General features: G+C 30.6%; 2 protein-coding genes across 3 annotated transcripts in view; one reads left to right on the forward strand and one right to left on the reverse strand.

Moving 5' to 3' along the window:
- Positions 1 to 4,321, reverse strand: part of LOC117168468 — a 13,689-nt gene extending 9,368 nt beyond the window's left edge. Inside the window, exon 1 of the mRNA XM_033354144.1 lies at positions 3,963 to 4,321. The gene's annotated coding sequence lies outside the window, so the exon portion shown is untranslated. The remainder of the gene's footprint in view (positions 1 to 3,962) is intronic.
- The window catches only part of LOC117168466 (probable beta-hexosaminidase fdl), a 92,681-nt gene that overhangs the window by 48,872 nt on the left and 27,799 nt on the right, over positions 1 to 16,010 (forward strand). The gene's annotated exons all lie outside the window — the stretch shown is intronic.

Consider the following 16,010-nt stretch of genomic DNA (forward strand, 5'->3'; position numbering starts at 1 on the left):
TTTTAAATATTATATGATGCTATAAAGTAGTATGTTGCATTGGTTATGAAATTAGCAAGTTCAGGTGTTAATCTGAAGCAAAATGAAGATACATTTTTGCCTTGCTCGTCGTGAAAACTGTTAAGTTCTCCTTCGTTGATGATTTATTTCAAAATATTCGATTGTAATTCAAATTAATTAATTCTCGTGTCAAACTTAATTTAGTTAATTGTTGTCCACTGTGTGTCAGTGTGACTCGCCTTTCCTAGTTTAATTACTTTGCTTTCTTGTGTGAAATTTGCACTCGTGCTTGCATCCAGCTTAACGTCAAACGAGAGGAGTATTTGAATAAACAGTCGGAAATTTTCCCAAGTTGGGTCTTTTTACTTGGTTTTAAAACGACAACTTATTATTTGTATAAAAGGGAACACGGAAAGCGTTTTCATTAATTCGAATTAGAGAAAATCTCATTGGAGAAGTTTTTAATTGGAACAGGAGCTGTGATTTATCAATTCTAACTACGAGTTCTGAGATTTTTTTGCGTTTTGTTTAATATTCTGCTTCGAATTTTTCATGCGATGAGAGTTTTGGAAAAATTTTTCATAGATAAATAAGTTCAACTTTCATCTTTGGTAAGAAATGTAAAATTTGGTTATGGCAGTCAAATATTTGAGATTAAATATAGATCCTACTTGGAACGCAGCATTTTATGTTTTAATGTTGATTCTGTAGAATTAAAGAGGTTTAATTTTAATATTTGAATTTCATAATTAATGTGTAAAAATAAACTCTATTTTTCCGTTACAGTATAGACATTATATTATTATCTATGCTTTTCAAATATATAAAAGACTATTATTTTTTTATTTTGGTCTGATACTTCACGCTCGTTTAAAATTTACCTCAAAAGCTAAGGAAAAATTTTTAAAAAAGAGTTGATGTGTTATTCTATCGACAGACCCAACTTGAACCGTTTTTGAAAAATTTGAAAAATTCTAGCATTGGTCAAATAAGAAAATTATTTCATAATTTTTTATCATTATCAGAACCAGGGAATAAAGATGACGACAAAAAATGCTTGTTTAAGAGTTAATAGAAAGACTTTTTGTAGTGACCTAATATTTTTAGCCGATGTATTGATTTATATTAATTAAATTTAGTTAAATTCATTTAAATTGAACTTGACTTTATTTGACCTAAGTTAAATTCGTTCTCACTGACTTGAATACACTGACATTGTTTAGCATTCATGTTGAATTCGCTTGAATTTCCTTAAAATTCAAATTGAATTGAGTATAATTCTTCTTCAAATTCGTAACATTTAGATCAATTTGGTTTAAAATTAAATTAATTCAATTTGAACTTTTTGAATAAGTTGGGCTTGCAATAATTTCGCGTTCAGCTTAATTCTTACTGAATTTATTTTGGTTTCCTTGAAATAATTTGAATTCACTGGAATTCAGTTAATTCTTTTTGAAATACTTTGAAATCACAGTGAATTTAGTCTGATTTACCTTTTTTCCGGCGAATTTCTCTCAAATTTATTTGAATTTCTAATAAAATTTGGATGTAGTGTAACTAACTTTCGTAAACAAATTTGACCCCATCCTCCTTTTAATTTGGACAAACTTCTGACGAAACAAAATACAAATATCTGTCAATTATAAATATAAATATATTTAAATACATACGAGTACGTATGATTGATATCTTAGTCAAATATCTAAAAACATAATATGTTGGCTGCCAGTAAATAAAAACACTACTTTGAAAAAGCATTTCAAAAAATGCTAACGCATATTTATACTTATATTTTTAATAACACAAAACACCACGAAGTCTGCTACCCCCTCCCCCCATTAGCGTTAAGTTTATGAATTTCCGTTAATGGCTTTAATGAGAATTTGATTTATTTGAAGTTTTGAAATGTTCTCAACAAATATCAGTTGAAAATAGGAAATTGATATATGTATAGTTTCTTAGAACAGTATTTCGTTGCACAATTTTATTTGTTTTTACTCATTAGTCATTGGGAAAAATATGTACCGAATAATTTATTTCTAAGGATTAGATTCCATAATATTTTTATTAACATCTCTCTAAAATTTCATATTAATTTGTCCGTTTCTTTTTTATCGTTTAAGGGCATGTGACAGTCTGTCACGTGACCAATCATTGCATGTTATTATTTTCCGCATCTTTATATTAAGAAAATTTAATATATTTTCCCGAAATTTTGGAAAATTTTTTAAAAATATATAAAGGCAAATCTTTCTGACCTATTTCAGTTTTTATGTATTTTGTTGCTATAATGTAATTTTATTAAAAATTATTTTTATTATTTTTATTAAAAATTAACACAATTGCACTATTTAAAGAAAGTGTAAATTCAAATAGGCCAGAGAGACGTAATCATATATATTTTGAACCATTTCCAAAAATTTCAATACAATATCGTCACACTCTGGTACATGCCCTTAAATTCAATTTCGCATTTAAAGTTCAAGATTCGAATTTCCTGGCTCAATACGAATCTTATTTTCTGAGCTGAATAATATTCTTAAATTTCTTCTTACAAAAAACGTTTACAAGGTAGCAAATTCATGTTAACTGGTCACTCGACTATACCTTCTGGCAGGAATAAATCGATTGTAAACTTGTTACTTTTAGTATATGATTCAACAACATGCATGACGTTCAGAGTAATCGTTTCTTTTTCTGAGAGCAATACACTCCTGCATAATAAGAAAAGGCTGCATTTCTAGAAATCTCACAATCTTATAAACAGGGTGCAAAATTTATTTTCAGTTATTCATTCCATTTTTACAGAAAACTTTTCTCTCAGATGTAGCTGAAGTTCCGAAAGTTCAAATGAACGAAATATTCCTCCCCGATTTTATTTTATCCATCAATATTGTTCCAACTGCATTTTAGCCCTTTTTATAGTTTTCATAATTATCAGTAAAAAGTTTCGTTCATTTGAACGTTCGGAACTTCAGTTACATTCATAAACGGAGATCTAACAAATATTATTCTGATAAAGTAACCTAAAGTCTAGTACACTTTTTTATTTAACATTTGCTATTTAATTTTGTATGTAGAACAATTGGCAGAACTGTTAACATTCAATTAATTTACTAATATTTAAATCTAGACTAATATTTTAATATCCAAAATGCATAATTACACATTAAGTGGCGTTGAATGAATCGACTGAATGCAACTTGACCTTGGTCTCTTTTTTATTAATAATTGAGAAAAGTAGTTCACCCCGGCTAGTTGCGGTTGGTACACGTAATATCGCTAACTTTGGCATATGCCAGTTTACTATACCCGAGATCACTATCCTAGGTAACCCTAGACTCGCGACGGTCATACTCGTCGACACAACATTTTCGTATAGCTGATGTGTTTTTTTGGCAACCGCAACCCTAAACCCACTTTCTCTACTCCGCCATGCGGTTTCGCGCTATTAAAAGGTATTTTCCTTATTTTCATAATGATAAAAGAAAAAATAATGTTGTAATCTCTTTTTTGCGTCTATATAGAATAAATAGAAAGATATAAGATGCCGAAATATGATATAGGAGTGACGTCGAAACACGAGATTTTTATGACATAAAGGGCTTTTCCCAAAATATTGGCCAACACTTAGTCCAAAAACTTTCCAAGATCGATAGGTCTCATAAAAAAGGAAAATAAAAGAATATGTAAATAGATCAGATTTACATCGGACGAATTTTGCGCGAAGGTTCAATAGGAAATCGATATTCCTTTGCATCTATTGCATTCCTGATAAATTTCAGATACAATTCTGTCAGTCATACATATTTATTAGATCCAATTAGGTTTTCCTTAAATCTCTATCTCGAATTATAACTGGCATTTTTAAAGTGCTTAAAAAATGCTAGATTCAAAAATAGAAGATCAAAGAAAGAAAGTTGTCATCAACGAGGAAAATAACATCAACAGAAGATTCTTACCTTTTCTTTTGTTACACCTATCATCAACACTTTTTGCACCACTCTTTATAAATCAGCAATCACTGGGTAAATCAAGTTTCACGTGGTCACCATAAAGTGACATTATTATTGGCTCTCTCTCTCTCTCTTTGTTGACACCATATATGATATGGTATCATTTAGAAGGAAAAGGAGCATCCTCAACCCATGTTTTGGGGATGGTCATACATTTCTCTGATAAGAGTTTTTTCCTTCTTTAATTTGAAAAAGAGACGTTGGGTCAGGAAGTGGGAAAGGACAACCTGTCTGAGCGTGGTACCGTATCGTTAGAAACTGTGGTCATTGCGCGTTGCTTGGCTACACTCGACTATGACTCTACAGACTACCAACCAACGAACCTGCCAACCAACCTGCCTCCCTCCCAACAGGACTTGCGTCATGGTTTCAACCGCCTTACCTAACCCGCTCCTTCATTCTCTCCCCCTCCCCACCCGTGAACTACCCCTGGCATATTCACCCTTCTAGCGATTACTCCAATTATGCTCGCCATTTGCTCAATTTCTCCTTCTGTCGAAGGGAAGCCGTTCAGCCTATTTCCTATTCTAGGGTAGTTTGCAGGATATGGAATGAGGTGTCCAGGAGACGAGAATTTCGGACTAGCTTTCGGTAAACTCTCCTTCTGATTCAAAGGACGTGTATTATCCTAATGATTCTGATAATTGGGTGGAAGACGTATATCTGGGTGTTTGGGTATTTGGGTTGGTAGCTTTCTGAATTGAGCTTCCTTGACCAGTGATAATATATAGATCTAGAGGTCTTGTTATTTTAAGGTAGACTTCACACCTATACCGAAGTATCTTTTATGGAAGTTGAATTAAAGCTCGCGTGTACAGAGAAATGAAAGTGTATTTTTCAAATTTTCAGTTGGCAAAAGGATTATCTAGTCTACGGTTCCGTTGAAAAGACTGCAACCCAAAGGTGCGAACAAAAAAAGTTTTTTTCTTGATTTTGTAACTGCGATGTCTGAAGATAGTTTTTTTTATTTTTTAAAATGTTATCTTCGAATAAGAAGTTTGTATTGTCAAAAAACACATGGGTATGAGTACGTGCTTAGCTTTTCTACTTAAAATAATGATGTCGCGAAAAAGAAATTAGGAAAAAAGAAATTTACATTAGAATTGAAAACTCAATTTTTTGAATAAAGTGAAGTTATATCAACAATTATAAATGGGTTACTTCGGTAAGGAATTTTTCCAGGAATAATTTCGCTATATTATCTTTTTTCATACCCCCCTTCGTTTTCGAGTAATTGTAGATTAAAATATTTTCTACAATTGCACTACATCCATATTTTTAAACAAACAACTGGCTATATATTTTTCAACTAATTCACTTGAAAAAAAATTGGACAGGTAAACACTTTTTATGTTTTCATTTTATTTTGAAGACCGGACTTTCCATATTTATACTATCTTAAGTGAATAACTTAATTGCCACTTGATATCATATGAAATAATGGCGACTGATAGATAAAAGATAATTTACTTTATAATATTTTTATAAACTGAAAATTATTTAGTTTATAATGCTTAATTCTTGTTTGATTTTGAGGGATTTATTTGAAAAATTTAATTTTTAGATCTTATAATTTTTCATTTTTCTCTTTTAAATAAAAAATTACGAAATGTTTCTTATTTATCAATAAGTTTTCAATGCAAATTCTAAAAAATGGAAACGTTTCTAATTCAAGATTTTAATTTTGCAAATAAAAATTTGTATTAAATTTTGAAAAATATAAAGCCCAAATTAACAGTAGTTGAAGCCCTTAGTCAACCTTTGTCAAAAAGGAGCCCAAGTAGCGTTTAAGTCAAAATAAAACTAAATACGCGAAAAGGGCTTATGTTTAATCGAATTAGTATAATGGTTTATTTGTCTGCGGGACGCCAATCTTCGAAAATCGTACGTGTATGCCTGCGCAATAGCTCGGAGAGTCGCACATGTACGATTTTCGAAGATTGGCGTCCCGCAGGCAAATATAATACTGTACTACTGAAATACCGACGGAAGCACGCCGAAATCATTTGAATTTGCATAAATAAAGTTATGACAATGGATTATAGCATATATTATGTTTCGGAAGTTTCTGACTTTAGTGATTCATGAGTGTGGGATTTTCCCAAGTTGTGCATTGATTCTATTGACCAGGTTCATTTAAAATGACGCAGGCAGTCTATGCTTAAGTCAGACAATTATTTCTCACTAAAATTGGTTGGGTTTTAAAGGGTATAAAACGATACGTTTCTTACCGACTTGACAAAAAATTTGTTTAGCAATGCTATGAGTATTTAGATTAAAAAAATTAAAACGCAGATTATCAAAAAAATATTCTCATTTTTGTTAAAAGTGTAATATCTTTTAATATAGTTGGTACATTTTAAAAAGTTCAAAGAGACTAAATGGTGTTTTTTTCTGAAAATATTCAATGTCAATTTATTCAAAATTCCATAGTTTTTTCTCTTGATTTTTTTTGTAGATTAAATCTGAGTCCGCGCCTTGGTGAGAAAAGAGATTTTTTTGTCTCAAAAACGAAAATTCACAATATTAGGTTTTCCTAAAAAATAAAGAAGAGTACTGTATAATGTATTAAGGACACACTCAGAAAACAGTTCGGTTGATTCAACAAAAATTTGGTTGGATCAAACAAATAAATACATTGCTATATGGTCAATCAATGAAAGTTTGGTTTGTTATAATAAATATTTTGTTTGATACAACCAAATTTTTGATTTCATCCAATCAAATATGTTGGTTGATCTAACTAAATATTTGGTTGGATTAACAATCGTATTAACGGTCGTAAAAAATGTATAGAAAGAGCCGAAGTTTCACCATAGACAGAAGGGCTTTTTCTATGCACTTGTTTGTGATTCTTTCATCAATTGGTGTTATTATGAATTTCGAAGTTAGATTGCCCGCACTCAGAGAAAAGATTGAGTTGACTCAACAAAACAGTTTGTTCAACCTACTTTGTTGAAACCAAAAAATCTGGTCAGCTCAAATAAACCTTTGGTTATATTTAGAAAACACAACGAATTAATTTGTATAGTTGATATAGTTGATTTGATACTGTGAGTGCCTGGTGTACCTAGCACTCATTTTTTCGTAAATTCACGACATGGCGCACGATCTTTCTGACACTTTTCGTCGCGCAAACTGGCTTTCAGTATGTTAAGTGTAGTTAATGAAACTGTTTGGTTAAATCAAACAAATTATCTTGTGCAAGTATGGCTTCATATGAATAGTAATGAAATCACAATAGTTACCATAAAATGCCAAAAACTTTCCAATGATTTTCTTAATTTTTCGGTTAAACATATAGAAATTTTCGGTAAATTTCAAGATATATTGGTTAAGTTTTTGGTACTTTTCAAGAATTCAATTTCCTAAGTAGAGACCACATCTATAACTTATTCTCTAAGTTTCCATCCTAAGTCAAAGTTTCTATGAAAGCACCACTAGGCCACTTCTTTTTTGTAGGACAACACCTCTGTATATAACCAATTTTTTCACTGCTTTTATTAACTTGTTATTAAACTTTATGCGTTATAATTAATCCAAAAACATTCTTTTTGAATAAATGAAAATTGTATATGAATTCTAAGCAAGCGAATTTCTAAATTTAATTAAATTTGATTTGATTTCAATTTTTTGAAGAATTTCCTAATTCTAATTTTAAGTTTCATAGGGTTTAAAATAATTATACATTGTTAACATGAAATGAGTTTAGTTTTGAAAGTTAAAAATTCGAATTTTTTTAAGATGGAAAATGTTATACATTTTTAGTAGGAAAATCTAAATTAAAATGTTATATTTGAAAATGTCCATTTTTGCAGGTTTCCAATTGCCAGTTACAAAATGTTCAACCTGAAACGCTTAAGGTTCAGATACTAAAGAAAAGAACATTTTTAAGTGATATTCATTTGGTGATTATCCATAATTGTTGTTGTGTGTTATTTTGAGTTATATAATTTACAAGTCATTGCTATGAAATCTTTATTGAAATTCAAGTTTGTAATTGTGTATTAGGGAAAGTTTGCATTTAAAATTCGAAATATTAAATGTTTTAATTAACAATGTGTAATGCTGCGAATTCAGAAGAGTTTTGATGTGAATACTTATATTTGTATTTTAATTTTGAATACATTTAAAAGAAAAATTGAGATGTTTTAAAATTTCAGTGACCGGAAATCTTTTTTCACAAACGAGGGGGGGGGGGCGTTTTTTGGCTTTTTGATAGTTTTTCTTCGCCACCCTGATTTGTGTCACAGTATTGGGACTGTCAGTACTGCATCTAGTTGACAGTTGAAGGCTCGAATAAAGTATTCAGTTATAATATCTTGATTTGTAAATTTATACTGAAAACAAGTGTCTATCGATCCGGGCAACTGCAGCCCTTTGTCAGAGCTGAGGAGAGATCGATTTCATACGGCACGCGATCAATGACGCTTGACGTCGATCAAGCTATCCAGAAACTTTAACTAAGGTCAATCTGCTATGATTAGAATGATAATACTGCATATGGGTTGGAGTTTTGTATACTAACCATGAGGTGACCTTAGGTACTTACTTATTGTTAAAATGTATATCTGTTTTGTACGCGCCGGGAGTTATAGTAAGTAGTAGATGTTCTTTCTAGTCAGACCAAGTAGAAAAGGGTCTTAACGACACGGCAGGCGGTTTTGTTTCACAAATAAAATAGATTATTCCATTCAGACCGACAAAATTCTTACTTTGTTGTTTATAATACACATTTTATATAATACACATAATAATACATAATAATACACACATAATGTGTACATAATACACATTTTAATAGAAAATATTTATATATCGGTGCTGGATTCAAAAAATTCGTATCCTTATGCTATAAATGACTTTGGGGTTCTTTCTATATCTCTTTTTTATACCGTAATACCTTTGATGTTTAACTAAATAATTTCCTTAAAACGCGTGAACATTAGTTTTCAATAAGTAATTTTCAAAATTTAATTTTTCCCTCCTAATTGAAACAAAAAATAAGTTAACAAAGTTGTCGACGTAAGATATTGTTTTGGCGAAACTAGATTTTGTGTTTGAAAAAGTTTCAGAGGTCTCATTTCTAACTTTTTATTTGAGTTATAAATAATTGTTATAAAGAAAATTATTTACATCGCATTTCTACTCATTATTGCACAAGAACGAAGACACAAGAAATGAACATTCAACGTCAATAGTTAATGCTATAAACAAATTTACTAGTATCTTCTTTTAGTCATAGAACATTGTTATTTTGTCGACCATGAAATTTGTGTTTGGGTTATAAATTCAACTATTTGTGTAGAGAACTAACTTTTTTGTTGAAAATTTAATTGTTTTGTAAAAAATTCGTCTTTTTTATTTAAAAATTCTATAATTTGGTTATTTTTTTTCTTTTTTGACTGAAAAATTTTTCTTTGCTTAAAATCAAAATTTTTGTGGAAAATTCGTATTTTTGGTCTGCAGTTTCATCTGTTGTGTAAGAAGTTTAATCATTTACCGTTAAAAATGTAATTATTTTGTTGAAAATTAATCTTTTTTGGTTGATGACTCAAATATTTTGTTGAAAATTCGTCTTTTTAATAGAAAATTATTCGTCTACGTTTGAAATTCACCTTGAAATTTGCATTAAAACTTGAAATTAAAATTTTCAGTTGAACTCCTTCTTTAAAAAAAAAATATTTTTGGTTAAAAATTCATCGTTTTAATTGAAAATTCATTTCTTTGGTTGAAAATTCATTTCTTCAAATTTGAAAATTTAACTATTCTATTTTTTGCTGAAATATCAACTATCTAATTTTGTTTACCATTTATCTATTTTAGTCGGAAATAACTGTATTCTTTAACAGTAAATTTCTTTATTCTACTTTTGGTTAGAAATTGATATTTTTTAGTTGAAAATTGAACTATTTGGTTGAAATTTCGTCCTTATTGGTAAAAAATTAATCTTAATGGTTGAAGATTCATTATTTTAGTTGAAAATAGATATATGTAGTTAAAAATTCATCTTTTTTGAACTTAAAATATTAAAAATTATTGTTATATCTTTTGCGTCACGATATTTTTCTTTAGACGAAAATAAAGGATCGCGCAGAAACAGCATTTTCGGGTTAAAAATACGATACAAGTGAATTCGTTCGCAAAAATGTTTAATAACAATGATATAATTGCTAGTATTCTTATTCAGGCAAGAAGTGAAGTTTCTCCAATAAGAAGAAAAATTGTGAATTTGCTGTCATTTGTCAACTTCAATAATATGTTTAAAAATATTAGTTTCTTTAAAATGTTCCTTCGCGTTCAAAAACACATTTTACATTTTTTGATTGGTTTATGAAAATCCGGAATGTAGCAATAATTCAAGAAAGAGGCGAGCGAAACTATAAATCTAGTTTAATAGAAAATTAAATATGCATTTTTGTCGACTTTTTGAGACATTACTGATCAATCAATGATTTCCATTCAGCAATTATCAATAAATTGGAACTAAAAGTAAAATTATACTTTCTACCTAAAACTGGAAGCGAAATAGTGTGTTTACAGCTAAGCGTGAGTGGAGAAACGAGTTGAAGCCGACGAATGGACGAGTTTTTGCAAATACGCGAGATCGTAAAAACGCTTCGCTGCCTTGGTACACACGACATTTTATGTAATAAGAGTATGTTTTCCGAGTTTTCAGACGATAGTACGACTCAGGTTTGAGGTTAGTTTAAAGGGAGAAGTACCGCGCAGAGCAGTGCGCGTGGGTCGAAGTGACGAACGTGCGTGCGCGCCGACCTAATTCGTGTTTCCCGCTGACTGTAAAGTGCCTTTTACCAGTCTAGGTCGGTAAAGTAGCCCACCATCAACAAAAATCTACTTTGTTGATCTACTTTGTGACACATTAAAATTTTGTGTCAAGTTGTAAAATAAAGTTAGAGTGAATGTACGCAGATTTAAAGGTGGTAAGTGTTATGCAGATAGAATATCTTGTACATGTTTACGAGGGTGCATCACTGTCGTGGTGAGGTTTTACTTCCTATGGACAATATCGCCATGGCGCCTTTTTAGAAAATTGAATTCCCCAAGCAACGTAAGCAATGCAGCTTCTCTTATGGCATTTATACGAGCCTTTATATTAGGCATGGTGTGGCCTTTTTTAAACTCTTTTCACGGAATCACACACTCTTTTATTTTTTTAGCTTTTCTTCAAATTCAATTTTGAAGGAAGACAAGAAATTGTAAAAATTAAAAAATAGTTACATAAAACTAATATTAATTAATAGGACATTTAGAATAAATCGTTTCGAAAGAAAGTACTTCAGAGGATTCTAGAAAATTATAATTAAATATGTCAACAAGAAATATTTAGTTTAAAATAAATAAAAATAGGTGGATCATTTAAACAGCGGTTTAAAAATTAGAATTTGATACAAAATCAAAAGAGAGCAACCTTTAATTAGAATTTCAGTTTCGCAAAGAATGTGATAGGATATTCTTCAATTTGGGATTTCAATTTATGAAATGCTATAATTCGAAGTTTTAATGAAAGTGGGATATGTGTTGTAATTAAAAAGATTGACGTAAGACGTGGACTATTCATTATAAATTAATATGTGTATGCAATCTAAAGTTCAAAGCGCTTTAAATTAAAGAATAGAAATTATAGCAATCCTAATTCATTGATCGGAAAAAACCATTTAAAATTTAAAAAAATATTTAAGTAATGATTAAAGTCATTCAATATTCAAATTTTCAAATAGAAAATGTGAATGGTTTAAAAGGTGACAATACACAACTGGATAATCAAATTTTATCTAAAAATGGGTTATAACATACAAAATTTAAAAAAATTAAATTTTATGTTATCTATAATAAAATATATAATAAAATATTTTATGTTATTTTATGATATCTTTTCATATAGTAAGACAAGAAAAATGTGATTTAAGTATCAGTGACAATTTACCCTAGTATTTTAGTATAGCAAGTTTTAATTTGTTATCGCTGTCCAATTTGTGAACCCTCTGTTTTGAGATTTTCAACCTGTACATCTATTTCCTCGAAACTGGATAACTTTGCTGAATAAAACTCTTGGCCTCAATTTAGCAAAATGTCAGTTCCGAAGCGGACTTTTGTTTTATCTTTAAACGGTGATGTTGTGTTACAGAATGTTTCTGAAAAATTTCGTCTTTGCTGGTTATCGAGTTCTGTATTGCCATCATTCATTTAAAATTTTAAACTTGAATCTTTTTATATTCGGACATTATAAATTTCCACAGTTTCAAGCTGACTATCTAAAAAATTACATAATTTTAAGTAGAAAGTGTGTAAAACTTTCAAATAAAAAGACTGCAATAGAAAATGTAAAAAATTCGACATCCTGTTACTTAGGGAAAGTAAAAAAATGGTTTTTAAAGTTCAATAATCTTTATGTCTGGCATTGTCTTCTGGAAAATGATTTCGGATTTTAATGTTCTTTTTAGATTTATTTTAATGTGAACTTAATTGAATTCTAAATATTTCCAAAGATTTTACGATAAATTCCATAGAATTCAGGGCAATTTTCATCCGTTCTGAATTATAGAAATTTCATTATTAAACCATTTTTCAAATTTAGATTGATGAATTTTAAATTGAAATTAAATTATACATATGCCTGAACAATGTTAACTTAAAAAAATAATTATGCTGCGACTCTATTTAACTGATTTAATTAAAATGCTTTCATCATTTTTACTATAAACTAAATGAAGGTAAAATCCTAACTATTATATTATTTGTTGTGAAATATGTTAAAAATAAAATATACAAAAAATATAAATATTATCTCTGGTTTGATAAATAACCGACATTTTGAATAAAGATCCTGCATTTACGTCACGCGTGACGTTGAGCGTGGGATATTCAAAACCCTGAAAGCATTCAGAATAATGGATAATGCTAAGAGTTTATTTGCTTTGAGGGTGGAATTTAAGGTCACGTATTGAATCGTCACTCCTCTGGCTTTTCTTCATTTCCACCATAATGAAAATACTGAACATATACACCTATATTATATTTATAAAGCATAATTATATTAAAATCTATTAAATTATTCCGCATTGGTAGTTCACAAAAAAGTGTCTTTGGAATTCTTCGTCCGATTGGTCATTGCTCTTATTTCCTGGTCGTTCATTAGCCAACTCCAATATACTAGTTTAGATATAGAACTAATCTGTTTACCTCGAGTAAACCTACCAGGTATCATGACGCTCGATATTGGGATTGGCTGGAAGTCAACCTAAAAATAGCAAATTGGTATCGTGCAAGTGCTATAAAAAGAAAGTCTGTTCTTCACAAAGGCTCTGTTATAGCTAACTATAATCACGTGGATAGATCGAGATCTATTTTGATTTCAGTTGTATCAGCAATAATTTGCATATCAAATACCGTTTGTGAAACAAAGTGTTCGTACTAATCCGATATAAATTAATAATTCAGGGGGTTTTAATTAGAATATTAAATTTGTATTGCTTTTATCTTTGAACAGGCCTGAGTTTGTCAACAAATAAGTGGGTGGTCCCCGAGTTAATGACCGGTGGCAGGGGATAGGGATTCTTTAAAAAGATCATATATACAAAAACCGTTTTATTTTCGGGTGGACTTCCGAAAAGCGCTGACCTCCGATTAATTTAAAACTACGTATACCTGTATATACCAAAAAAACTAAAAATGTCATGTTTTTCGGTTTATTTCAGTAAATAATCCAAATTTACAAAAAAGCTTTAAACAAAACTTGTAGATCTTTAACAAAGACATAATTTTAAGTTTAATCAGTTTTTACCGTACAACTGACAGTTTTCGAGAGAAGGGAAATGTCGGTAAGAATTGTAGAATTGCGAAGGTCACACACGACACTCATTTTAACGTGTCATGGAGGCTGGAAGACACTCCTATGACTGGACACGGAAATAACTTAGGTCATACACGGGACCCATTTCAACGTTTCATGGGGGCGATAAGGCACCCCTATGTCTTAACACAGATATAATTTAGGTCACACAGGACCCCCTTTCCAACATGGCATGGGGTGGGGGCTGGAAGGCACCCCTATGACTGGCTACAGAAATAACTAAGGTCATATACGACCCTCTTTCCAACCTCTCATGTGGGCGGGAAGGCACCCCTATGAATAGTCACAGAAATAACTTAGGTTATACATGGCACCCATTCCAACGTCTCATGGGAGCGGGAAGGCACCCACAGAAATAATTTAGACCACACACGACCCCCTTTCCAACGTCTCATGGGGAACGGGAAGACACCCCTATGACTGGCCACAGAAATAACTTAGATCACACACGGGACCCATTCCAACGTTTCACGGGGGCGGGAAGGCACCCCTATGATTGGACACAAATATAATTTAGGTTATACAAGACCCCCTTTCAACATGTCATGGGTGGCTGGAAGTTACTCCTATGACTGGGCACAGAAATAACTTAGGCTAACATCTCATGGACTGGGAGGACACCCCTATGATCAGTCTCAGAAGTAACTTAGGTCACGCACGACCCCCTTTCCAACGTGTCATAGGGGGCGGGAAAGCAACCCTATGGCTGGCAGTATTTCTGTGATTTTTCATATTTTTCCTCTATTTTCTCGAAAACCATCACCAGTCGTAGAGTATAAATATATTCAAGATGAAAAGAGTATTATTTAAAGATCTACAAGTTTTATTCAAAACTTTTTTGTAAATTTTTATTATTGACTGAAATAAACTGAAAAACATGAAATTTTTATACTTTTTTGGGGGTTCTGATCTTGAAAATACAGTTTGCGGGTATTTTCATTATTATCTTAATGATCCGCGCGTCAAAGTACATGGGCATACGAAGTTTCGAATTATTTGGGGGTAAGCACTTTTCGGAAAACTGTAGACATGATTCAAAATCCTTTGAGAACAAAATAAACTAAATGTATTCACTAAATCTCCCTAGAAATCCATAACAAACTTTTAAATTATCTAAAATCTTTTAAATACTTTTAAATTCTTTTAAATCTTTGGAAACCCTACACAAATCTTCGAAAAACCTTGAAACATTTTACATCTCTTGAAATTCTTTGAAATCCTTATGAATAACTTAGAATTTTCTAAATCCTTCGATAGATTTTTTTTATTTCTTCATGTCCGTTGAGATCGTCGAAATCGGAGAAATCCCTTGGCCTCTAGAAAATGTTGGAAATAGTACCCAAACAACTATTTAAATATTTGATAATCGCAAAAATCCATTAAAATAAGCAAATATCATTTGAAATTCCTTTAATACAAATTAAGCTAAACGTATTCAATAAAGTTCTCTAAAAAAATATTCAAATCTGGAGAAATCTTTGAAATCACTGGAAATCTTTAAAATCGTTCGAGATTCAAAAAAATCCTTCATATCTTGTGAGATTTCTTGAATTACCTAAATATCCCGTTAAATGTTTTGAATGGCTGTAGGAATTCCGTAAAAATTCATTTTATTGTGATTTCTTTCCAAATTTCGCTAGAAATTACTTAAAATCGAGTTTAAATTCTTTGGAATCTGTTAAAATAGCTTAACATCTTTAAAATCACGAATATTCAATGAAATAATCGAAACCCCTGTAAAATTACTGAAAATCTTCCAAATTCTTTGGAATTTAGAATACAAACTATAAAAATAACGAATCTTTCTAATTCAGAAATACCAAATACTAAAAAGTCAATTTAACTAAAATAAGAAATGTATAATCTATATAAATCCGTTGAAATAATTTGGAATTTTATACATTATTTTCGTCATTAATTATAAATAAATAAATCATTCGTAAGGGTGTAGTGAGGCATAACGAGTATTTAAATTTTTTTTACAAAATCTCGTCAGATTAAATTGAAACCTCAAACACAGCACTTACAGTCTGTCAAGTTAAAGCGTGGGTGGCTTTACTCGCAGTCGGTAAGGTGTATCGACATGATTTTGGTGTCAAAATATTAAGAAGAGCTCCCTC

The sequence above is a fragment of the Belonocnema kinseyi genome, chromosome 2 (assembly GCF_010883055.1).
Source record: "Belonocnema kinseyi isolate 2016_QV_RU_SX_M_011 chromosome 2, B_treatae_v1, whole genome shotgun sequence".
Taxonomy (NCBI): Eukaryota; Metazoa; Arthropoda; class Insecta; order Hymenoptera; family Cynipidae; genus Belonocnema; species Belonocnema kinseyi.